The 25526-nt window shown below is 42.6% G+C and overlaps 1 long non-coding RNA gene across 1 annotated transcript in view; it reads left to right on the top strand.

Annotated features, from left to right (window-relative positions):
- The window catches only part of LOC102385746, a 73186-nt gene extending 47883 nt beyond the window's left edge, over nucleotides 1-25303 (top strand). Inside the window, exon 3 of the long non-coding RNA XR_323201.1 lies at nucleotides 25192-25303. This is a non-coding gene — a long non-coding RNA (uncharacterized LOC102385746). The remainder of the gene's footprint in view (nucleotides 1-25191) is intronic.
- Nucleotides 25304-25526: the final 223 nt, after the last annotated feature.

Below are 25526 nucleotides of genomic sequence, written 5' to 3'. Positions count from 1 at the left end.
TAAAACTGCACCCTGCTGGGTAAGGTGGGGGTGGGGGCTCTGGTGGGGCTCCCTGTGGTGGGGGAGTCCCCAAGAAATGCCAGGCCAATCACCTTCCTGGTGAAAGGCAAGTGTGGGGTGCCTTATAACCCCAGCCCCAACATCCCTGGTGGGTTCAACTGGTCCAGGGGGAGCCCAGGCTCATGGGAGTCCTGAGGCAAGGCCCAGGTTGGCAGAGGGACCTGGAGCAGCTCCCAGGCTCTGCATGAGTCCTGTGGCTGCAGGGACTCTGAGAGGGGGCCAGGCATGGCTATGGCCACCTGAACCTCATAGAGTGTAATACCCCAGGGCAGAGGGCCAGGCAGGGCTACGGCCACGTGAGCAACATGGGGTGGCAGGCCACAGTGAGGGGTCCAAGGGCTTGGAGCCCAGTACATGGTTGTTTGTCTGTTTGTGTGCATGTGTTATGAAAGACCCAGTGTAAACCACTGGTGGATGCCATCTGTGAGGCTTGGGCCACAGCGTAGGGGTGGAATGGAGCTGTGGATATCCCCTAAAAATTGGGTTTCAAAATGGGCAGCCTCCCACCTGATTAACATCCTAATTCTATGACATCAAGGTGTGGTAGGTGAGCAAGGTAGGTGAATAGCCCATAGACAGGAGGTGGGGCGGTGCTTGCACCAAGTGTGAAAGCTTGCCCCGTCACATGTGGGCACTTGAGGAAACTCACATGACTTATAAGTGGGAGCGTTATAACAGGAAATTCTGTGACTTCAATTCTTTTCTTTATTCCAAATAGAGAAAAAACAATATTGAATGTGAACATTTCCTGCAAGATGAAAGCGTGAAAATCCCTATCCCGGGCATGTTGTTTGCATCCACGTTGGTCTAAGGACATAGAAAGACAAGGTTCTTTGTGTAAATGTGATATCTTTTATTTCAAGACTTTAAAAGAAATTTTTTCCCAACTATTTATTTGAGCTAATAGAAAATGCCATGCTTACCCAAAGAACCTTGTCTGCCAAAATCCCTGTCCTGTATTTTGGGTTGATACTATAACATTATAAAAGATTGACTTTGCTGAAATGTGTTTAGCATTTTTTCCTGAAATGAAATTTCATCAGTTTACCTATTTCTGTGAAACCCTTTGCTTTCAACATTTTCTGCTGGAAGGTAGTCTGCTAAAAAAAGTTCTGGTCATTAATCATTTTTTTTTTTTATGCTGCTTCCTATTTTCCCATTTTTTTCCAGTATATTTAGCTTCTGTTTTATATATGTGGCGTGAATAAGTCTTTCCACATTTGTTCCTGCCAAGCTTGCTAGTAAAGTTGCTTTTGCATGTGGCTCAGTGGCATAGTTAGGCCTGAGGCTGTAGTTTTGGATTCCAACTATTTTGAGTATTGTTGTAATACATTGCCTTACCTATGTTATATTGCACTTATAGGATCCCAAAGCACCTTATAGGATACTTTTCATGGGAGTTGTACATTGACCTGCAGCTGCATCTGGGATGAAATACAGGAGCTATTCATTTTAGCAGCCCTTCATGACCATTCTTAAGAAGAGCAAGTGAGACCTTTTTAGGGTGGTTGAGCTGAAAGGCAGAACTTACTGATATGTAGGCAGTGTTGTGCTGTTACACTACACCTCTCCCTGGCACTGTAATTGAGCAGTGTGGATATATAGTACGAGTGATGCATGTTTTTAAAATTTCTCTTGTCTCTGTATTAATGAATGAATGAATGAATAGATGCAAAAGGCATAAAATGTAGCAAACCAACTGCACCATAAGAAATTAGACATTGTCATACTGGATTTGACCAGTTGGCTATCATAGTACTTATTGCTTCCAGGCCAGTGACCTCAACTACTGATCTTCCTGTGATAGGTAAACCCATCATGAATTCCCAGGCCTATCTAGTCTTCCAACATTGTAAGTTTCTGAGTAATTTGCACTTAGGTGGCCTCTAATTCTGATCAGCATAATGGTTCTTGAAAGAAAAATTAGCGTGTCATAGACTGCTTATTGGTCCATCCGAGAGACCCAATTTCTGTCTGCGTGTCAAATAATTGAATACCTCTTCCTAATAGTTAACCATTAATGAAAGTTTTGCTTAAGGCAGGACTGCAGGATGTGGCCTTTGTTTCCTCTTTTAACATTGCAGTGGTGGCTAGACAAAATCACAGAATCATAGGGCTGGAAGGGACCCTGAAGGATCATCGGGTCCAGCTCCCTGCATGAGCAGGAAAGACATCTGGGGTCAGATGACCCCAGCCAGGTGACTGTCCAGTCTCCTCTTGAAGACCTCTAGGGTAGATGATTGTATCACTTCTGGGGGGAGCCTGTTCCATAGTCTGGACACCCTACTTGCAAAGAAGCTTTTCCTAACGTTCAGCCTGAAACTGTCTTCCAGGAGATTGTGGCCATTGTTTCTAGTTTTCCCCCAGGGTGCCCTGGTGAACAGTTGTTCACCTAGCCCCTGATGTACACCTCTGATATAGCAGTAAGCTGCAATCAGGTCCCCTCTCAGCCTTCTTTTCTTCAGGCTGAAGAGTCTGAGATCCCTTGGCCTTTCCTCATATGGCTTGCTATGTAAGTCCCTGATCATGTGGGTGTCCCTTCTCTGGACCCTCCCGAGCTTTAGCACATCCTTGTTGAAGTGCGGCACCCAGAACTGGACTCAATACTCCAGCTGCAGCTGCACCAATGTTGAGTAAAATGGGAGAATTGCTTCTTTGGATTTACTGGAGATGCATTGATTGATGCATGAGTTTTATTGGCCTTAGTGGTTACTGCGCCGCAATGCCGGCTCATATTCATGCTGAGGTCTATTGTTACCCCCAGATCCCTTTCATTTGTAGTACTTGTTAGGTTAGCAATGCCCAGCCTGTAGGTGTGCTGGGGGTTCTTCCTTCCCAGATGCAGCACTTTGCATTTCATATGTTGAACTTCATTTGGTTCTGTTCTGCCCAACACGCCAGCCTGTCTAGGTCTGCTTGTATCTGCAGCCTATCTGCAGGTGTGTCTGCACAACCCCATATCTTGGCATCATTCGTGAACTTGGCAAATGAGCTTTTCACCCCCTCATCCAGGTTGTTAATTAAGATATTGAACAGAACTGGGCCAAGTACTGACCCCTGAGGTACGCTGCTGCCCACATTTCACCAGGACGACACCAGTCCATTCATTTGGACTCTCTGTGTCCTACCCCGCAACCAGTTTCACACCAACTTTACAGTTCAACAGTTGAGCCCGATATCTTCCAGTTTTCTGATCACTACCTCGTGGGATACCAGGTCAAAGGCTTTCTGGAAGTCGAGGTATATGATGTCAACCGTTTTTCTCTCGTCCAGGTGATGAGTCACTTGATCATAGAAAGAAATGAGGTTGGTCAGACAAGACCTGCCCGCAACGAAGCCAAGCTAGCCGTCATTCAGTATCATGCCTTCTGCAAGTTTGTCACATATAGCCTCTTTGATGAATGTTTCAAGAATTTTCCCTGAAACAGAAGTTAAGCTAATTGGCCTGTAGTTTCCTGGGTCTTCACACTTTCCCTTCTTGAAGATGGGCACAACATTAGCCCATACTGAGAAAGTGATGAAAAGCAATTTTGTTAGTGGGAAGCTTTCACTTCTGAAGCTTTCTGTTTGAACATGGAGTTATAAATGAACCTATACGTCACTAGGTGGTCATTCTAGCTCCTTGGAAGTGGCACATTGAAAAGCCAGAGTTAAACAGCTGCTGCCAATCTGGTCGGTCAGCAGAATCTGTTTCTTTTTACTCCCCCTGCTCTGCTGTGGAGCTTACTTTGAAATTAAGCCTTTTCCACATCTGTATCCATTTTTATCCTAAGGATTGTACTGTGGTAAGGAAAGAGATCGAATAAATCAGGTATGTTGCTTTTTAACGGAAAATATTTTGTCACATGCAAATTTATTGGGTGATGTTTGGTATGGATTTCCCACCTGCTCCAAGGTAATTACTTCAGAACCTGCATAATAATCAATATTTAGCAGTCCAAATCATGGAAGGGATGTCAGAGTGATTTGCAAGTGCCACATTTGACAGGGTTGCATTCTCTTATCGTATCTTTTTAATATCTCTTCAGAGATAGCAATGGAAATAGGGGAAAGAGAGTTATCCAGAGAGAGAAACAATTGACAGAAGCTTGTCCAATAAACTCTTGTACCTAATAAAATGTTCTCATTGCTGATAAAGAGAGTAAGTGACAGAATGTTGCAGAAGTGAGTTATAGCAGCTAGGATCTAACTCAGAAAATTACTTGTCATGGCAACAGGCAAGTATCACCACTGAGACCAGAGCCCTGGAGCAAATAGATTGTTTCAATTATCTAATTTGCACAATGAATGAGACCTGCTTATAGGAAATCCATAGGTGGCTGGCAATGGCAAATGGTAACTGTGAATACAACCAGTTCAGAGCTGGTGAATTCACAATCTGGTTCAAAGAACAAAACAGGAACATTATTTTTTGAAAATGAATAGAGGAAGGTGGGGGAACCTGGAGAAGACTGTCCACGCTTCTTCTTTCTCCATTCTTCTTTTGAAAATATTATTTATATTGTGGTAGCCTCTAGAGGCCTCAGTCTGGGATCAGGATCCAATTGTACCAAGTAGTGTACATATGAACAGAGACAGCCCCGTTTTCAGAAATGCACAGGCAAGGATGATGAGAAGTAGCAAGAGGGTGTTACAGACAGACAAGGGAGTTGTGTCAGATACATTAAGAATATACATGAGTAGCACCCCATAAATAAGCTGACAGTAGCCTTTGACTTTTTCATTATTAAGTTTGTTTATTGTTAGATTTTATATAGGTTTTTATATTGTAGAGTCGGAACATCTCCCAGTAGTACGTTAAAGCAATATGACTACCCTGTGTGGTTTATTCTCTCATTCGCTGCCTAGCACATGAAGTGAGAGGGTTGTGAAGTGTGATAAAGCTTTTAATTTTGGTGGGAGTTTGTTTCATGGTCTCTAGGTCTCAGACTAGCTGGGAGGCAAGAGAGGGAACTGTTGTATCTCAGACATGGATAAGCTTCCCCTTTACAGTAAAAGGTGCAAAAACTCCCATGGTGCCCAAAGAGCAGAATTGCTCATCTTGGTCATCCTGGAGCTGCAGGCAAATACTGAAATAAATTGGGTGCAGGCCAGTAAGGCGAGAACAAAGACCTGAACTGGACTTGATTATCTTGTGGGAAAGTCACAATGTGAAGGACAGGTCTGATGTGCTCAGCACATTGCTGAGGTCTGTTTGCCTGTTTGGGTGGCCTGCTGGCTGCCTGGCTTGCTTTCTTTCTTGTATAAATGGATCTCTTAATCTCTTGAAGGGGATCTCTTAATCTGTAGACATGTTGCATTGCAGTCTGGGCAGGAAATAATAAAAGTTTGAATAACTGAAGCTTGGTTGTTGTTCACAATGATAAAATTGAGTCTCCTAGGCACCTGGACAGAGCATTTCTCATTGAGGCTGCTGTGTGTCAAGGAACCCTGGAATACTATGGAAGTGTAGACAGAATTTAAGAATTAGGTTTATATCTTTGACTAAAAGCATCCAAACCGTGGCTGCAAATGCATCAGAGCTTTTCTTTTTCTCACCAGTCTTGCTCTGTCTTGCTCAGGTTCAGCTTCAAGCCACTAATCTTCATCCATGAGCTGATCTTGTCTGGGTACTGGGCCATCTAGATGGTGGTGGTACAGTCACATATGATAAAGATGAACAGAGAGCTGTGTTATCTGCATGTTGCTGGCATCTGAACCCATAATGAGGCTGATTCACCAGATGTAGGTGCTGAATAGGATGGAGGAAATTATTCCTTGCAGAATTCCATAAGTGAGATGTGTCAGGGATGCTGATCAGGCAGACCAGTCTGGGCCTAGTGTTGTCAGGGACTCTCTACCCCAGTTTAGGAGGAGCAAGAATCCTGATTGGCTGTTGGGAGAACTATCTACCCATTTAGTGCCAGCTGGGGCTCCAGGTCTGCAGGACAGTCAACAGATTTGCTGTGGCAAGCCTCTTAGTTCTTGTACTCTGGTTCTCTTGGTTTCTGGCCCATCTTTGGTCTTTGGCTTTGAATTTCTCTGCAGTTATGTTTCCTGGCTCCTGACCCTGGTGTGGCTCTGTTTTTGGACTGTGCCCTGTGGGTTGCCCCTCACCTTGGTACTTGGCATCTGATCCCTGGATCCTGATCCTGGACTGTGTTTGTGGCCTCTGCTTCTGGATTTCCCTCTGACTTTGGTATACGGCTCCTGCCATTTGACTCAGGTCTAGGCCCCGCTTCCCTTCAGTGGGCTAACCATTAGGCCAGACCACCTACAGCCCAGTCCCTCACAAGATGTCTAATGGCAGACTGGCCATGTCCCTTAGATCATTTATTTTGTTCCTCAGATACCAGATTTCTCAAGGCAGGCCACAGTACTTCATGTCCAACAGTGTTAGATGCTGAAGTGAGGTGCAACAGAATAAGAATGGATGTTGATGGTTGATGCTTGGGCATAATGGCCAAGTGAGGGTCATGGCAAGAGTATGCAAGAGTTTAAGGCACTACTGGAATGAGGTGATTGTCTAAGATGGGTTGAGTTACAATGTCCTTCATGTTGACATTTAATCTTAAGACCTTCTAAAGGGCAGACCAAATACAATCCGCATATGTTCTATGGAAACAAGTGAAACTTTTCAGGGGGCTATTTCTATATAAGAAATGAAGCCACATTCACTCTGCTCTTCCTACAGAGGCACCTGTTTTCTTCTAAGTCAAACAAATAGGCAGGGTATGTAGCTGACACATTTGTGTCCCTTTGTGTCCTTGCTATTCTTACATAATTTCCTGAACACAACTTTTATGACATTAAAGAGAGCTGCCTTGCATCTGGGTAATCAGGGCAAAACACTAGCCAGATGATGAAGCTGGATAAAGGTGTGGCATAGGGTGGTTTAGAAAAGATGTGGTAATTTATCTTTGCTGACCATTAACACAAGACACTATGGACATGTTCCCATGAGTACGCATGTGCAGTTTGCAGTGCCTCAAAGCAGTTTGAGGGGCCGCAAACCTCATGGCACATGTGCAAGTGTTTGCCATGCTGCTAATTTGCAGTGCAGTGGATTTTTTTGACACCAGAAGATCCTGGTGTAAAAAAAACCAAACCTGTCCTGAAAAAAGTGGTACGACACATGTGGCAGCAGTGCGTGTCACCAGAAACTGGAGCATGGCCTGCCAGAGCCATGTTCTGACTGCCAGCCAGGCTCCAAGCACCTAGATCACCACTACTGCTGCCCTGGGAGGCCCACAGAAATCCAAGTAAGGCTGCTGGGGCCAGTAGAGGTGCTGGCTCCAGCCTCCCTTACCCCAGCTGGGTCTATTTGCCCCGTGCCAGGGGAATTTGCCTCTGTTATTTGTCCAATGGGAAACGTATGCCCCTGCATATGCACACTCATGGGCACATGCCCACTGAGTGCCTTTAGTTTTAATTGCCAGTTTAATATAGCTTGTGACTTGTTTGGTGGAATGTCAAATTGTATTGAGCTGAAAACTGATCCTCTTTTTAACAGAAAATACTTTTTAGAGTATGCCGAGGAAAGCTGTGTCTCTGCTGATGTCTTAACATATACTACTTAAATCTTCTCATCCAAAGTTACAAGCATCTTTTCTGCATTATAGGAAGCACTATTGGCATGCAGTTGCACTAAGCACAAGGAAGTTTCTTAATGGCTTTCTCTGCCAGTTTAGAGCCAAAGAAAATCAGTCTTTCATTAAGCAATTTGGCATTCTAATGATGAGATCAATAAGTGTTTTGCTGTAAATTTGGGAGACAGAAACAGGTTCGACCTTTTGCTGATATTTTGTTTACAGATATAGAAAATGTCATCCAAAAGAATTGCAGCTGCCAAGGTTTTGCTAAATAGTGACTCAAGACTATCTAACAGTTAGTTATCAGAGAGATGGCCTTAAAAATACAGGAAAAGCCAAGAAGCATTTTTTGCAAATAATTTTTTAATGTAATATTTTACGCGTAAAGTTGCTCCAAGGCAAAATGTAGATTAAAATCCAAACTTTCTCAGTTTGTGAAATTTCTGCTCACATTTTAGATTGGTCTCCTTTCCATTTAAAGAGGACACCAGGCAATTTAAACTTGATGTAATTAGACAATTGTCTTCTAATACTGTGACGAGATACACTTTGAACTGATGCTGTTGGTGCTGATGTTGATGAAAACCCTCTGAAAAGTGTCACTTAAGTTGTCTCTGAATTGCTTCTTGAGTTGTAAATCTACATAGTTAGAAAGACAGGTGACCAATATGGCAATTTGAACTTTCAGTATTAAAGGACTAGATTTTTTAGTCCTACATGTATTCAATAGCAGGTAACTCAGACTCTTCCCATTAAAATTATGCAGGCTGTGTAGGTACTATCCTATGTTAAATGACATAGGAGATATCAATCTGTAGGTATGGAAATGGCAAAAAGAGGCTTAAATAAGCAGAGGCACACAAACCCACTGGAAAAGAGAACTAGTTAAAACTTAGAGGTTTATTATATGCCCTGACAGAATACTGGATACTTAAAAAATATCTAAGAAATCAGTATCCTGTAATAATCTGCATTTGATTTCATTTTATAATACTATTTTTCATAGTATATGTGATAACTGAAACAGAAGTCAGATTCAAAGCACATATGTCTTGTTTCCTATGGAAGAAAATCAATTATTTGATGGATTTCCTATGGAAGGAAATCAATTTAATGTATTTTCCTTTATGTGATCTGGTTGGTTATTGGAGGAGGGGAAGAAGCAGTACATTTTATGTCAAAGGAGTGAAAGTGATTTTTTATGGCTTGCAATTATAATAATCAAATCTAATTAGGCATCCAGGAATGAGAACAAATGCCTTTTTAGAGGGAGCCAACAATATTGTTTACGTGAGATCTAAAGCCAGCTGTTGAGTCAAATAATGCAGCCATGTATCATGCAGTAGATTTAATAGAGGGAGACGGCAAAGAAATAAGTTATAGCTGCAGCAAAATTTGACAGTTATCTAACCATCAGTGTAGACTCTTGAGGATGCTCTTCCTGTATTATGGGCTAAAAATAATAATAATAATAAAAAACAACCTGACTGACAGTCACCTGAAAGAGCTATATAAAAAAAGATGCTGCTATCAGTGCAGTATGATTGCCTTGTTGCTTACCTTTGCAAAGAATGGATGATTGAAAAGAGGATGCTAACTCATTGGGGTTTACCTTCTACTGCAACGAATGGTTTTAGAGGGAGGCAATCAAGCAGCAAGGAAACAAAATGTAATATAAGAAGACAGTGGGGAAAGTCTGACCAAAAGACAAAGTCTGTAGGGCATTGAGAGAAACAAAGGAGAAAAGATTGGTACTCTGTAACATAGTAGTCCCTCTACATTCAAGTCAGTGCCATGTAGTGCCAACTTCTGAGTAAGGACGCATGAAGATCGATGGTCCGTTGAGGCACTTTGCTGCACAGCTTACCTATGTAACTGACAATTTTGGTTTAAAATACTTGGAAAATGATGATGAATGCATTTGTCATCTTAATAGTATATTGCATAGGTAAATCCACATTCATGATGATTCAGTGAACGTATGGGGGAAGGCAGACAGCTGGTTGCAGTGTTAGTTGCACTTTTTTTTTAAATCAGAAAATTTGGTGAAACCAAAAATCTTTTGTTGAAATTGATACTGCAAAAGGTGATATGGGTCTGGCAGACCCAATAGATTTAGAATTAAAATCTAGAAGCCAAAAGAATATCAGTGAAGTTTTAAGCCTCAGTTTGATGTTAACTTAACTGAACATCTATCTGTCTTTCATGGCCATTACTTTTCCCGGGGTCATACAATGTGTACAACTTTACAAGGAGTGGGGGGAATTGTTGTTTTACTCTACCATTTAGTGGCTTTACTTAAGGATTCTGCCCTCTAAGAGCAATGAATCATAGAAGCTGTACTCTCATTGCTTCTTGACCAGCGAGTTGCTAAATAGATGCTAACACGCAGGGTCCACCCAGGGTTTGGGCCGACTTCTTGAGAGGGTGGGCAATAAAATAATCAGGATAAACTCTTTGTACAAGAAACATGACTTGGCTTCTGTATTTTTTCCTCTCACTGAAACTCATGGGCCATGTAGAGAATAACATTTATTGTATCGAGGCTCCCCATTGTGTAGAGGAGGAAAAGTAAATCCTTCAACGTCTGGTAAGACAGCTAGTATGCCAAGGAACTGCTTTACTATTCTTGCTGTTAGATCACAAGAATTTCTTCAGCCTTCTAAGGCTTTATGCAAACAGTAACTACATAAGAAAAGAATTTAGCCCGAACTATTTCCATTGGAAAGCTTTGCAATTGTCTGAGAATAATGTTCTATATAAAACGTGGAAAAAATGTCAGTACACATTAAAGCATTAAACTGCTGCATTGCTGCATGGGAGAATTTGATGCTTGTGTTTCAGAGCACTTGGTTCTCTGTTCTGGCAATTAATATGAATTAAATAATATAGAGCATTCATCAGTTAGGGGCTGAATTATTTTTCCTATTATTAATGAGTGTTCAGAGCATTGATTTTTACAACCCATGTGGTTAGTTAATGATTAGAGAAAGGCCTTGAAAATATGTAAATTAACAATATCAGTTATCAAGAATGATTGACTATTGGTATGAATATCAAGTGACACTTAAGGTATGAACAACAATAACATATGATGTATGAAGTTATGAGAGGCAATTAAGGTCATGAAAACACAGTCTAGTGCCTTTTAAAAAAAGTTACTCAATTATAATAACGGTCAATTCTAAGCAGATAAAAAAATCTTTCATCTGGTTTCCTCCTGGGCATTTTGTAATGGAACTCCCACCTGCTGTTTAACATTTTATCATGCCATTACCAGTGCAAACAATTTTTAGTGGCAGTGCTAATTGAATAAAAGCTTTCTGACATTCTTCTAAAAAAGGGATATTGAATTTCGTATTCTAACTCTTCTCTTTGTAGTGCAATTTCTTACGTGTAATATGACTTTTAAAATCTAATTATATCTATTTCTTTTTTTCCTCCAAAAAAAGCCCAGGGAAAAGCTGATTAGGGACTATACAGTGCTACCTCAAGGGATTTCTATTGCTGTAGGCCTTTGTGAATATATTTAGTTTTAATATTTTCTGCCTAAGCGGGCTGTCTATTTTTTTCTGTCTTGAAGAGCTACCCATTTTGGTTTAGATGGGGGAATCTCCATATACTGAAACTGTTGCATTGCATTTTGTGGTTTGGTTGTGTTTTGACTTTGAATTTGCTATTAATTATCCAACAATAAACATTTGCTTTTATATCTTATTAATTTATATACATAAGCCTATTTGCTATCTACCTGGCATCTCTTCAAATGAATGAGGCACACATATTTAACCTTCTAAACCTAGATGATACTGAGAGAGAGAGAACTCTGCTGTTAGCGTTGAGCTAGAAATAGGGATTTGTCTCTGTATTTTCATAGCTAGAGATATTTGTGTAGATATAAACAATGAGCTTTGGGACAAAAGGAAAGAATTGTATTTACTTTTAACAAGGGGAGCACTGCTACTCATTCTGTTCATTGTTTTGCTTTTCTGGCTTATAAAAGTTTGGCTAATTTCTTGTGGTAGTTTGAACACGTGAGCTGTTATTATGTATTTTACCTGGGGACAGCTCGAGCACATTAGTTACTGTATATGCTAGGAAATGCCCTGCTTTTTAAGCAATGAAGATGAAATATAAAAGTTCTTAGCTATACTCATCAGTCCGGTTAATCCCTTTGGTGCCATGCTCCACTGCAGCTCCTTGTGGAAGTGAGATGTTTTTTAAGGAGATATACCTTGTACTTGGGTCAGTATCTGCTAGCAGTGAGTTATGTTAAGGCATCAAATTAAGAGCCCCAGCCAATATGGAAGGTCCATTGTGCCCTACATACACATACACACACCCACACACACAGCTTAATAATATAAGACAATTACATCAGTGCAAGAGAGCTACAGGAGGAGGTGGTGAGGCTCCGAAGCATCTTCCACCATGAGGAGTTCATTGATTTGATGCTGGAGGAGACCTCTGGGATGGCAGAGGAAGAACTTCCAGACTCCCAGAAAGGTGGAAGCTGATGACCTCTGGCAGCAAGGAGAAATCTTCATGTCCACCTGCAGCAGTTCATCTGGGCAATAGATATGGAGCTCTAGTAACAGAGGGAAAGGACCACATTCCATTCATTGGTGGGGGAGGACAGGCCAGGCCTCCCCACAGTGGGCAGGATCGAGACCACCACTACGAAGAAGAGACGGGTGGTGGTGGGTAGAAACTCCCTTCTGCAGACGATGTAGGGATCCATCTGCTGACCTGACCTGTTGTCTCAGGAAGTCTTCTGCTTGCCTGGAGCCCAAATCCAAGATGTCATGGAGGGATTACTGTGACTTATCTGGTCCTCTGAGTACTACCCCATGCTGCTCATCCATCTGGGCACCAATGATAGTGCCAGGGGAGACCCTGAGCAGATAAAAAATGACTATAGGGTTCTGGGTACAAGGGTGAAGGGGCTGGGGGCTGAGGTGCTATTCTCTTCAATCCTTCTGGTCAAGGGAAAGGGCCCGGGCAGGAGAGGGTGCATCCTGCAGATCAATACCTGGCTGTGCAGGTCATGTCACCAGCATGGCTTTGGCTTCTTTGACCGTGGGATAGTATTCCAAGAAGAAAGTTTGCTAGGAAGAGAAAGGATTCACCTGACAAAGAGAGGGAAGAGCATCTTTGTAGATAGACTCACTAACCTAGTGAGGAGGGCTTTAAACTAGTTTGCAGGAGGATGGAGACCAAAACCCTGAAGTAAGTGGGAAGTCAGTGACCTGGAGGAAGAGCAAGCAAGAGGGGGCCACAGGACTGGTGTTCTCATTCTTCCTTAGAAATCAGGGCAGTCGCCTAGTTACCTTACATGCCTGTACACGAATGCATGGGGCCTGGGAAACAAGCAGGAAGACCTGGAAGTCCTTGCACAGTCATGGCACTATGATGTGATTGGAATAACAGAGATTTGGTGCGATAGCTTGCATGACTGGAACGTTGTCATGGATGGGTATGAATTGTTCCAGAAAGACAGGCAGGGGAGAAGAGGAGAAGGAGCTGCACTTCATATACAAGAGCCGTATGATTGCTCACAGCTCCAGTATGAAATTGGACATAGACCTGCTGAAAGCGTCTGGGTTATGGTCAGAGGGGAGAGCAACAAGGGTGATGGGGGGCATCTGCTGTAGACCACCAGAGCAGGAGGAAATGGTGTATGAGGTTTTCTTTAAACAGCTAGTGGAAGTTTCCTGATCAGAAACCCCGATTCTTCAGTCATTCTGACATCTACTGGGAGGGCAATACAGCAATGCACAGGCAACCCAGGATGTTTTTGGAGAGTGTTGGGGATAACTTCCTGATTCAAGTGCTGGAGTGGCCAACTCGGGGCCATGTTCTTCTTGACCTGTTGCTCACAAACAGGCAAGAATTGGTGGGGAATGTAATAGTGGAGGGCAATTTGGGCAGCAGCGAACAAGAGATGATCAAGTTCAGGATCCTGAGGAATGAAAGGATGGAGAGAAGCAGAGTATGGACCCTGGACTTCAGAAAAGCAGACTTTGACTTGGTTAGGGAGCTCATTTCATAGATTTCATAGATTTCATAGACATCAGGGCTGGAAGGGACCTCGGAAGATCATCGAGTCCAGCCCCCCGCCCAAAGGGCAGGAAGTCAGCTGGGGTCATAGGATCCCAGCAAGATAAGCATCCAGTTTCATCTTGAAGGTGTTCAATGAAGGCGCTTGAACCACCTCCGGTGGCAGGCTGTTCCAGACCTTGGGGGCTCGGACAGCAAAGAAATTCTTCCTTATGACTAGCCTGAAACAATCTTGAAGTAGTTTGTGACCATTCGACCTCGTCATCCCTTGGGGCGCTCTGGTGAACAAACGTTCCCCCAGATACTGGTGGTCACCCCTGATAAACTTGTAGGTGGCCATCAGATCACCCCTGAGCCTGCGCTTTTTCAGGCTAAAGAGCCCCAGGGCTCTCAGCCTGTCATCGTAGGGTCTTAAGGCCGAGTACAGGGGGAGAATGACATCCCGGGATTTGCTTGAGAAGCATCTATGGATGCAAGCCAGTGTTTTGGTCGCTTTACTAGCCGCCGCATTGCATTGCAGGCTCATGTTCATCTTGTGGTCAATGATGACCCCCAAGTCTCTTTCTTCCATAGTGCTAGCCAACATAGCACTGCCGAGCCTATAAGGATGCTGCGGGTTTTTTTTCCCAAGGTGGAGAACCTTGCATTTATCGGCATTGAACACCATCAGATTCTCGTCTGCCCACTTGCTGAGCCTGTCCAGGTCAGCCTGGATAACCTGCCTGTCTTGTGGTATGGATGCTTTGCCCCAAAGTTTGGTGTCATCGGCAAACTTGGCCAGTCCGCTTCTGACTCCAGTGTCATAGGAGGACTCTCCTCATAGGCAGGATAGCCCAGGAAGCCAGTCTGAGGGGGAGCGGAGTTCGGGAGAGCTGGCTGTACTTTAAAGAATCCTTATTGAGAGTGCAAGAACAAACCATCCCGACACGTAGGAAGACTAGCAAGTATGGCAGAAGACCAGCTTGGCTTAGCAGGGAACTCTTCAGCAAAGTAAATCACAAAAAAGAAGCTTACAAAAAGTGGAAACTCGGATAAACAACTAGAGAGAGTATCAGAGTATTGCTTGGGCATACAGGGATGGAGTCAGGAAGGCCAAAGCACAATTGGAGTTGCAGCTAGCAAGGGATGTGAAGGGTAACAAGAAGAGTTTCTACAAGTATGTCTGTAACAAGAGGAGGATCAGGGAAAGTGTGGGTCCCTTACTGTATGGGGGAGGCAACCTAGTGACAGAGGATGTAGAAAAGGCTGAAGTGCTCAATACCTTTTCACATCAGTCTTCACAGGCAAGGTCATCTCCCAGATTACTGTACCTGGCAGCTCAGTTTTAGGGAGGAGTTAAGTAGCTAACAGTGGCAAAAGAACAGGTTAGGGACTGTTTAGAAAAGCTGGACATGTATAAGTCCATGGGGCTGGATGGGATGCACCTGGGGGTGCTGAAGGAGTTGGCTGATGTCATTGCAGAACTGCCGGCTGTCATCTACAGACTGGTCAGAGTTACAGTGGTTGGCCTCACCTCAGTCCTTGGAAAAATCATGTAGCAAATCCTGAAGGTAGGGATTATTCCCCTCTATTCAGCACTGGTGAGGCCACATCTGGAGTACTGTGCCCAGTTTTGGGGGCCCAACTACAGAAATGACATGGACAAATTGGAAAAGGGTTCAGTGGAGGGCAATGAAGATAGTGAGGGGGCTGGGGGACATGACTTGTGAGGAGAGGCTGAGTTTCAGTGATGGTCTCTGACAGTATCTGTGACTTAGGTAGGGGTTAACAAGAATAAGAACATTTAAATAGAGTAACTACAGGTATGACTTATATGAGCCAAGTCAATACTGCAGCTTTGTTTCACATACCAGTTCCAGTAAGGATCATCCAACTGTTAGTACACTGCTCAAAGAAACAACTCTTCCGGCTCATGTGCTATGAGAATACAGTCATGGGAAGGGATGTATTTTGGGGCTTAACCGTGAAAACGTATTTGAAATACATTTTGTTTTGGTGGCTTTCTTTGGTGAACTAACTGAAGTTTACAACGTTATCACATTTAATCTTATATTAACTAGGCCTATTTCAAGAATGTGAAGTAAATGTGCACATTTTCCTATAGTATAAAAAATGCCTTGTTTATCATTACTGAAGCTCCGCTATTTGAAAAATTAAGGTTCTTTAAGGCTGTCTTCACTTGGGGGCTTGAGGACTGAGGCATGTAGAATTGCTTAATCACCTGAAAATTCAGACTGAGGTGGATAATAAGCTGGATGTTGCCACGTTGTGGCATTATTACCATGTTTTTGTAATTTACCAACAATTCCAAAGGAATGAAGAAGAGAGCTGGTATTCTAGTTCATTAGGTAGTTCATTGCAGTAGATTAAATTGCACAAGTCTATGAATGAATGTGGGGGTAGTTGGAGGAAATAATAACATTTTAATTCTCAGATTATAGATACCCAGGCCTTTGAATTATGTTCTACCAACAAATCCCTAATTCTTCTCTTCCAGGGACTAATAAATCATGTTTTTAAGTAGATAGAAAACACAGGGCCTTGGTACGCATTAATTCTGTGTGGCTTCTGGAGTTTTTAACCCCTGGGTTTTCTGCACATTAACACCTTTAAGTGGTTTAAAGCACTTGCTATGCGGTTATAAATGATACCACTCCAGGGCAGGATTATCTGATTATCTCTTGATCCGCATGACCCAGCTTCTGGTCCAATAAGGTGTGGCCGTTCCCCACAGATGTGCCACTCAAGTTGAAGGTGTGACTGCAAACTAGCACTAAGGCGATGAGCATTTGTGTGGCTCACAGTGTAACGTGGGGCAAGAACTTCAGAAAAATATAAAACTGCATAGGGTTTGCACAGTCTCAAATGCCTACCATTTCAAAAGGATCAAAATGGTCAAGTATTCCTTCTTGCTTGCTTGTGTGTGTGTGTATACATATGCACACACTTCGAGCTTATCCTGGTTGATGGCCCAGCTACTGACCTCTGGTTCATAAGGCCCTGGGTCCTGTCCTCTCATGAGATTGCTGGACATTCAGGAGTCCCAATGCTACCATCTCATTTGTAGTCTTTCTTGTGGATTAGTCCCGATATGTTTGTTTTAACCCAGCTAATGAAACTGGGAACAGAGCAGCCACAAGTTTCAAAAGAATGGCTGTTGTTTTATACATTTGGGGAAAAAGGGATAAAGACATGACATGAATAAGGATAAAGGATAATCCCTCCCAGATGAATATAAGAGATGATCAATATTATTTTGGACAGTTACAGAGACTTCAGAAAATCAGATTTATTCATGCAATTTGTGCTGTTTCAGACAGTAGTAGAGAGAATTTTTTTAGAATGTATTGTATGTGTTTCAAAGGGTCGCTGGACTTGAATATAAAGGAAGCTCCTTTTTTTTCAATAGAAAAGGCAAATGATTTCTCGATGATTGAAGTGGTAGGTACAAAGGCAATACCATTAACGATTTGGGAGGGTTAAGACTTGAGAATTTCTCGCTGTGAAATAAAAGGCAGCTTCAAGTTGAAGTAAAGAAAGAATTGGTTATTTAAAGAATCTAGCAATTCAGATTAGAATTAGTTAAAGAAGATCTGCTGGGCAAAGCTGCAGTGGCAACCCTCTTGTTTTCCCACCACATCTGGTTGTTGTGCAAAAGTTCCTTCTCTTGGATGTGTTGCTGGCAGACTGTCACAAGCAAACTGCTAAAATCAGCTTCAGAGCACAGTACAAAACTTTTAAGCAACTTGTAAGCATAGGTGCTCCCTACACCTGGGCCAGGCAGGGCTGAGGGACCTGCTGTGGGCTGGACAGCATTGCTTGGCAGGCTGGATTGGCCCACGGGCCATGTTTTGTCTACCCCTGGGTTATAGCAAATCTAAATCTCTCTAAATTTATGATTTAACTCTTTTTCTCATGGCTTAAGCACTTCTAACAACTACTGCGTCATTGTCTAACCTACGATGCATTGTATCATCTTGAAACAGCAATGTTATTGGCACCCTTTCTAGTTTTCTAGTGTTTTATTCCTTTTATAAACTTAGCCCATGGCAAATAATTATAAAGCCCTCCATACCAGTGACAAATAATTTGGTTCAAACATAAATCTAAGTTCAAAAGCATAATAGATGAAAACACAGTAAGTTGTGAGTTTGAGTGATGACTCGCGATGTGTCACATGCAGATCACCTGCTTCTGCTAGAATAAGATAACAGAGTCTGGTCAGGCAGAGTCTAATGTGAAAGGAAAGCTCCTTCAGTGATACCAGTAGGAACCTGACATCTTTTGCTCGCTTCCTAAAGATGTGATCCTGACAGTTATTTAGTAATTTGGAAAGTGCTTTTGTTAAATTTTGGGGGAATGAAGGTATGTGACCAAAGAGGCTAGTGGGCTGAGATCTAGCCTGGAGTTCTTGTTGGGAACACTTCAGATCTCAGTGTGAACACTTCTTGCTGTACATGGTTTCATCGTAGTATATGTAGATGCCCCTTTCACCCCAGGGGAAGACTGCAGGCCCTGGACACTGTTTTCTGATGGATCCTGGTGACATTATATTTCATTGTATAGGGTGAGTTTAGTTCTCAGGTTAACTACCATCATTTTTTTGCTAAATCTGTTCCTAATGTGTCCTACTGTACCTAAGGAAAAGAAAAGGAGGCTCTGAAGGAACTGGGGAGAGAGAAAGCAGGAGTCTGTGGAAGGATAGAGACTGCCCCCCCATTCCTGCCTTGAATTAACAATCCCCCTTTCCTGGGAGAGGAGCAAAGAAGGAGCTCTGTAAGGAAGGAGTATTACAGATAGCCAGGGAAACCAGGGATGAAGATGAGCCAGGGTCTCAAAGCCAAAGGCATGCCCATCAAGAAACCAGGCTAGGGTGGCTTCAGGGAGAGAAACTGGACAAGGCTTTTGGAGGAGCCCTGAAGCACAGCTTCCCCAGAAAAGGGTTGATCTGTGACAGGGAATAATTGTCAAGCAAGCATGAATTGATCGAAGAGCCCTCTGAAGTTTTGGAAGGTACATGCTTCCTCTCGGTGTGATGGTATTCATGTAGAAGGATGTAAGGCAATTTAACATTATTAATTGCTAGGTAGCTGATTAGATTTACAAGAAGCTGTCAAACCTGAAAGCCCCAAATAATCATTCCCCACAAAAGAAAATTTATGATGCCATTAAATTTATTCCTAGCAGGTTTTCCAAAGTGAAATCACTAACTGCTATAAAACTTTTATTGCATGTTTAATTTATTTCTCCCTCCAGTTAAGAAACATCTCAAAGACTTATTTTGGCATTTCTAATATAATTATTTCTTAAAAATACAGAAACATATTTTTGGCTCTTTTTCCATCCCACTGTGGCTTTGAACATTGTGTCACTTTAGCTACTGGAAGGTGCTACTAGCCTGCATGGGCTTGGAAGGTCACAGACCTGACATATTCACTGTGGCCACACTTTTTCAGGGTTCAGGGTAAGAGGGCTATGTACCTCTGATTACTCTATAGCAGGGGTACTCATCTGGCCCAGCAAGTGGTGCTGAACCAGGCTGTGGGCCAGCTGAGTGGCATGGGGCTAGTCTGCAAGCTGGATCTGGAGCCCAGAGCTGTGTCGTCTGGCATTGGAATTTGATGATGGCAGCATTAATTGCTGCAGCTCTGAGAACCGTGGCAGCTACTGCTCCTCCTGCCTTTAAATTTCTGGCCCTGCAATAGCCCCGTGAGGCAGATGACATGGCTTCACACTCTGGATCCATCCCACAGAGCTCCTCATGGGCCCAAAAATATGGTGGCAGGATGATGGCAACAGACTTAACTGCCCTGGCAATTAGCACTGCCACTGCTCACCATGCTGCCAAATTTCTGGATCCATGGGGAGCCCTGCAGGCTGGGTAGGTTAGCTCTGCTGGCTGTATCTTCATCATTTATGCTCTATAGGAATCCAAAAGAAGCGGATACCTTTGTGGACAGGACTGGAGTTCCTCCTAGGCAAGTGAGGGCTAACTTTTTTAGCAGGTGCGCCACAAATTAGCCCTTGCCCCCCAACTCCATGCCAGCCTGATCTCTTTCTCCTGCTTGATCTGATTTCTGCTCCTTGACTGCTGTAATCTGCCCTATCTGCTGTTCTGCTTCCTGCCCCCAAGCCCCGATCTTCTGAATGCCACACACACAGGCTGCCTGTGCTTCTTGTGCCACCCCTGTCCTAGGCAGCTGATTGTCCCCATCAACTTTCCAGAATCTCCCTACTGAGACAAGCTGCAGAAGTCATATATGCTCCACCAGCCTTCCATGCCCTGCGTAGTCCTCATGCGTCATACCTTGCCAAAGGCCCTATTGCAAAGCCAGTTTGCTTGCACTTTGCGGGGTTTCAGGATCTAATTTGAAAGGGTTATAGTTGTCACTTATTCTGCATTACTGCTTTTGAAATGTTTTGCTTGAGAGTCTAGATTTCCTTCAATTATAAACACTTGTTTTTGGAAACCACGGGAAAAAATGTTGGCTGGTTTGAAAACGGGCCCACAGGTCTTACCTGGGAGTAATGCTGGGTTTGAAAATAAACCACTGGGTCTTCTTTCCATTGTCCCTCATGTAGTCATTCACACCAGGCCTATGCAGGTGTGGAAGTCTTTTAAATCAGGCTGGCAGTGGTCTTAAACCATACACAGGTTAACATGACTAGAGAAGGAGCCAAGGGTAGAATAAAAACCCATCAGGCTTATTAAGGATGTTCCTTTTATTTAAAAAAAAAAAATCATTCTTATTGAAGTAGAAGTAGAAGCTTTTGGTAAAAAACTGAAAATTCATTACTTAAAACAGAGAGTTGCTACTTATATAAAAGTAGTTTATCAGCTGTTTACAGAGAAGCATATATATTGAGAGGACTAATAATATTTGTTGGTTTGTAGAAATGATGGCTATTTTCTATAAACATGTTTTATTATAGCTGGCATGTGTATACTTTCAGACACCTCCGAGTTTCTCCACAGGTGAAACATCCTGAAATTTAACAGCCATTTGTTATCTACATTATTGGGAGATTTCCATTCTGAGGCAGTTACCCTTCTAGCTGCAAGGAATAGATGATGCAAAAGAGAACAAAAAGGATCAATTTTGAAACCAACTTCATAGCCAGAAAAGCTAATCTGGGAAGTTAGATTGATTTGAACTTCAAAATATATTAGAACAGAGAAATGATACTTGCATCCCAATGTGTTTGTCAAAAGGACACTGCCAAATTGTACACAATCCTTCCATGTTAATGCCCCTAAATCAAGGATCATTCCTGCAAACAGTTGAGCACTCTTGCCTTGATCCAGTAAAGTAGCTAGGCATGTACTGAAAACAAATACGTATTCCCACTGAAGCTGAGGGATTCATGTAACATTCTTCTTGCAGAATTGGATCCACTTGGTTTCTTTGAGGTGGTGTCCATCTTCCTTTCTCCAGGAATAGATCATATTCAGGTTCCCACACCTGCTAGGCTTGGGGGCCATTGGAAGATATCATGGGCCCAGGAGTTCGGTCCCTAAATATCTTTAAAAATCTAGCACATAGGATTTATGACTGTAAGGGCCCTCCTTCCATAGTTGTTGAACCTAGTCCTCTGCTATAACAAGCAATAATGTCAGATAATACTATTGATAATTTATCAAGCTCCATCTTAAAACTAATTTGGCCATTTGTCCTGACTATTCCTGTTCAAATCTGGTCCTTCATACCGGGTCTTCATCCCTCACTCCATTCCATTGGCTGGCTGGCTGGCCAGAACTTTCCTTAAAGAGAGAGGAAGAAATCTTCCTAACACACAGTGGTTCTGTGGAAAAGGGATTAGAGCAACATGATTTGATCCTTTTTGCTGGCTGTACATTGGTTTAGCTTCACTTAAGTCAATGGAATCACAGCTGGGGCACGTCTACACAAGATGCTTCCTGAACATTAGCCTAATAACACTGCACAGTAGTGTGGCAGTTAAAAACCGTGGTAATAGCCTACTGTGCAGTGTTATTAGGCTAATGTGCAGGAAGCATCACAAAAAACTGGTGCACTGGCACTACTGCACGTAACTAGTTACTGTGCATTAAGTTAATACTTTATTAAGCAAGTACTAAACTAAATGAGCAGTACCTAAGGTGCATTAATGAACTTGTAGACATGCCTACTGACCTGTTACTGTAATGGATGGATATGTGGGTCGACAGGCTGTATTACTTTTTCTCATGTTAGCTTCAGAGAACCAATGTGTAGATGATGTGCACTGTCCTTCTCTGGTCCCTTTCTCTGGCCTGCCCTAATTTCTGTTGACATTGACTGCTCAATGCCTAACTCTTATATGACTAAGTGGTAAACTTCTCCAGACACGACACAGAAGGTAGTCAAACTGGAAAGGTGAGGGAGGTTTCACCACTAGCCTATTTCTATTACCAATTTTAAATTTAAAAAGTAGAAGAGAGAGAAAAAGATTGCATGTACCATTATTTTTGGCAGTACACACCATGACTTCTTCCCCAATTAAAGCACTGGAAAATATTCCCATGCTTCGTACTCATGACAGGATAATAGAAGAAGCATTTGTGTAAAAATAAAAACATACTTCTATTCTAGGATCTTTTTTCCTATACCTTTTTTCTATTTTTGCCGAACAGCTGCTTTCTCATTGAAGCAGGTGACATGCTCATATATAGTGGTGTGAAAAGTGAGTCTTATTTACAGAAAAATTCTGAATTTCAAACTTTCAAGATACAAATGGCTCTACTTGAAAACAAGATTACTTTTCCTTATGCTCAGAAACAAATGTGTAAGCAAATGGACAAACTTTTAAATTGACTTTTTTTGGCTCAAAAATTGTTCTATTTTCAAGCCAAACCCTATCTATTTTTTTTGTGAGATGTCTACAATACAATGCTAGAACTATGAATATCGACTATATTTCATTGCATTGTGAACATTTGCAACTCTCTCGGAAAGGAGAAATAATTCTAAGCTTGATGAGTTACAGTTAATTATGTTGTACACACATTTGTGTCTAAAGTGACCTTTTGAATAAAAAAAGTGTTAAAATAATGAAACATCACTTAATTGAGCTGCCAGAAAAGAGCAGTGATTTGTCTCAGTCAAATCTAAAGGTAATTCTGGGAGACCTTTATGGAGAATTATACTTGTTCTCCCCAGCAATAGTATAGTTCACTCAGGACCCAACCTGAATTTTCAGAGGTTAATACTGTCCAAAATAATAAAGGATACAGATGTCTCTACTTAAACCTTCCAGTCACTTGTGCTTGGGCACAGTGTGAGCTTAGATGCCAACATTCTGGCTTCTCATGAATTGTCCCAATGTCCAGGGTTATAGTGCTAGTTGAGGCCCCTCTTTTGGGTCTAGACTGCTCTTGCAGCACAGATATGGTTGTGTCCCTCATATGCTCCCTGGTTAAATCCCACTCATTCAGGTTTGGGTGGGACAGGATACTGCCCTTTCCAGCTGCTTGTGCTGAAGCAAAATGGCAAAGTGCTTTTTTTATTCATATGTAGATGGTGTGGTGGGCCAGTAGTGGGTGCTCCTGCACTGAGATACCCACCTCACTGTGCCTGACCGCCTTCCAGGCTCCAAATACCTGCCTGGGAGTGCCTCACGTCTGGCTGACCCCCTTCCTGAAGCACACCTGCTAGCCTGGGGGTAGAGTTGCCACCACCCAGGGCTGGGCTTGATTCTGGCATGGTGTCCTCTGGGAAACACAGGCATAGTAGCCCTCGAGGGTACTTGACTCACTCCAAGAACTTGGGATACTTCCCTCAGTCGGAAGCACAAGTAGTGGTCTCCCTTAGTCAGCTGAACCAAGGGGGACCCCAAGGCATAATCTAGACCCACTCCCAATAAGTCTCCCACGCAAGGTACGAAGGAGAACTTTATTGGTTACAAGGAGTAGGTTTGGAATAGAGTACAGAGTTGAGTAGTATCAGAGAAATCCCATAGAGCAAACAGGGTGGCTGGAGTAGCCTTTGATCACACATCTGAGTTGCTGCAAGCTATATATCTAGTTAGATCTGAGGTAGCTTACCAGATATCATCCAGAGGCAGGTGGAGATTCCCTCTGGAGGCAGGCAGTTCCTTGATCATGAGTTTTGAGAGAGAGAGTAAGTTTCAGATGGTGCAGCTCTTCTCTCTCTCTGAGTTTTCCTCATGGCTTTTGCCTCCTCTTCCTGGCAGTCCTTAACTTATATAGCCCTTATGACCTCATTGACCTGGTTCAATGGAGGCCAGCACCCGTTGGATGTCAGCCAGCCAATTTGAAATGCATCACTGGTTGCTGGGCAGACTGGCAATCTCTAGCCCACCAGGGAGCCCAAGCCCCTCACCCAGGTATGTGATGCCAGTCACGTAGGCAGAGGGAACAGGTTTCCCCTCTCCCTCAGGAATGTATCCAGCTCAGGTTACCTAAAGAGATAGGGTAAGGTGTGTACCCTCTGCATGGCCCGTACTAACCAACTTGTCACAGAGCAGTTTTTGGGGAGAAACAGAGGTGGCCTTCTGCCACAACGGCCGCCCTAGACAAGGCTTGGGGAGCTCTGGCGCAGCCTTCATTTTTCTAAAGGATAAATACATCAAGGCATGGCAGGAAAGAAGGGAGCTGATGGCCTTCTTTCATACTTCTTCATCAATCAGTGCCCCTAGATATTGCAACGACCCTTTCACACTACAGCCGCTTCACAGAATGGATACAAACTGCCTGATTTTGAATTTTCAGCTATGTAAAAGGTAATAGGATTCATGATGGATTTGGTCATAAGTGTAAACCAGGTCTTTGTAGGAATTTAAGCAAAAGCAACACATTTATGAAAACTACTATAATTTATCTGTTCCTCTGATTCTAATCTGTAAATTTATCCCCCATGGGTCTGAACAATAATTGCTATCTGATGTAGGGGTAGCTGTGTTTAGGGGTAACTTGCCTAAAGAGACCATCTCGGTTAATATTGTTTAGACTTTGATACCTCCAAAGGCACTTCATGGGGTTATCTTCAAAATGATTGCATCGCTTAATCCCTGGCACTTGGATTTAGTGAGTTTTCTTCTTTCATGTAAGCTACTCACTGCTCTGGTTGTGTAACTGCTTGTCAACAGAGTGAAAAAAGAAATAAAGAATACATTTTTATTATTTATATGCTGGAGCAAAAACTGTGTAGTATGAGGAAATGATAAGAAGTGTTGCATCCTCAGAGGAGGATGCTTAGAAAAGCATTAAGGAGCTGCTAAAAGCATCAGGAATGACATCCTTTATTGCCATGGGTCTGTTAACATGCACTGTATTTATATTGCAGTCCTAATGTATTGATAAGTACTCATAAGCATATATTGACAAAGTGTTAACAAGTGCCATGTCCTTTAAACTGTCACATCCTTCATTCCTTAATAGATAATGTATAGAAATTGTCTATAAATTTCATCATTATATTGCATGATCATTGTGTCCCATCCTGATCCATAACACTGCTCTTATGTAATTTATTTTCTTCAGTTTGGATACAACTGGCCCCCGACACCAACAGATATCCCATCAAACTCTGAACCAGAGGCATAACAGGATGGAATATCAGCTTCACCACCCACAGTTTGGGCAAGAAGAGTCTTGGCTATACCAGATGGACAACTAAAAGAATACCTTTTGGAAGTATTCTTCCTAGGACAGTAAATTGATGTGGATTTTTCAAGATTTCTACAACTTCCTGTAATTCTTAGTTGGCTTCTTCCACCCCTTTAATATGTTCAAAGGTGACATTTTCCATTTAAACATTTTTCAGTTTGAATTGATTAGCTACTGCATCAAGTCCAGATGTTGTCTAAAAGTGGATG

This window comes from Alligator sinensis, unplaced genomic scaffold, assembly GCF_000455745.1.
Source record: "Alligator sinensis unplaced genomic scaffold, ASM45574v1 scaffold277_1, whole genome shotgun sequence".
Lineage (NCBI taxonomy): Eukaryota > Metazoa > Chordata > Crocodylia > Alligatoridae > Alligator > Alligator sinensis.
The sequence above is the reverse complement of the archived record's forward strand: the minus strand, read 5'-3'. Positions and strand labels throughout refer to the sequence as shown.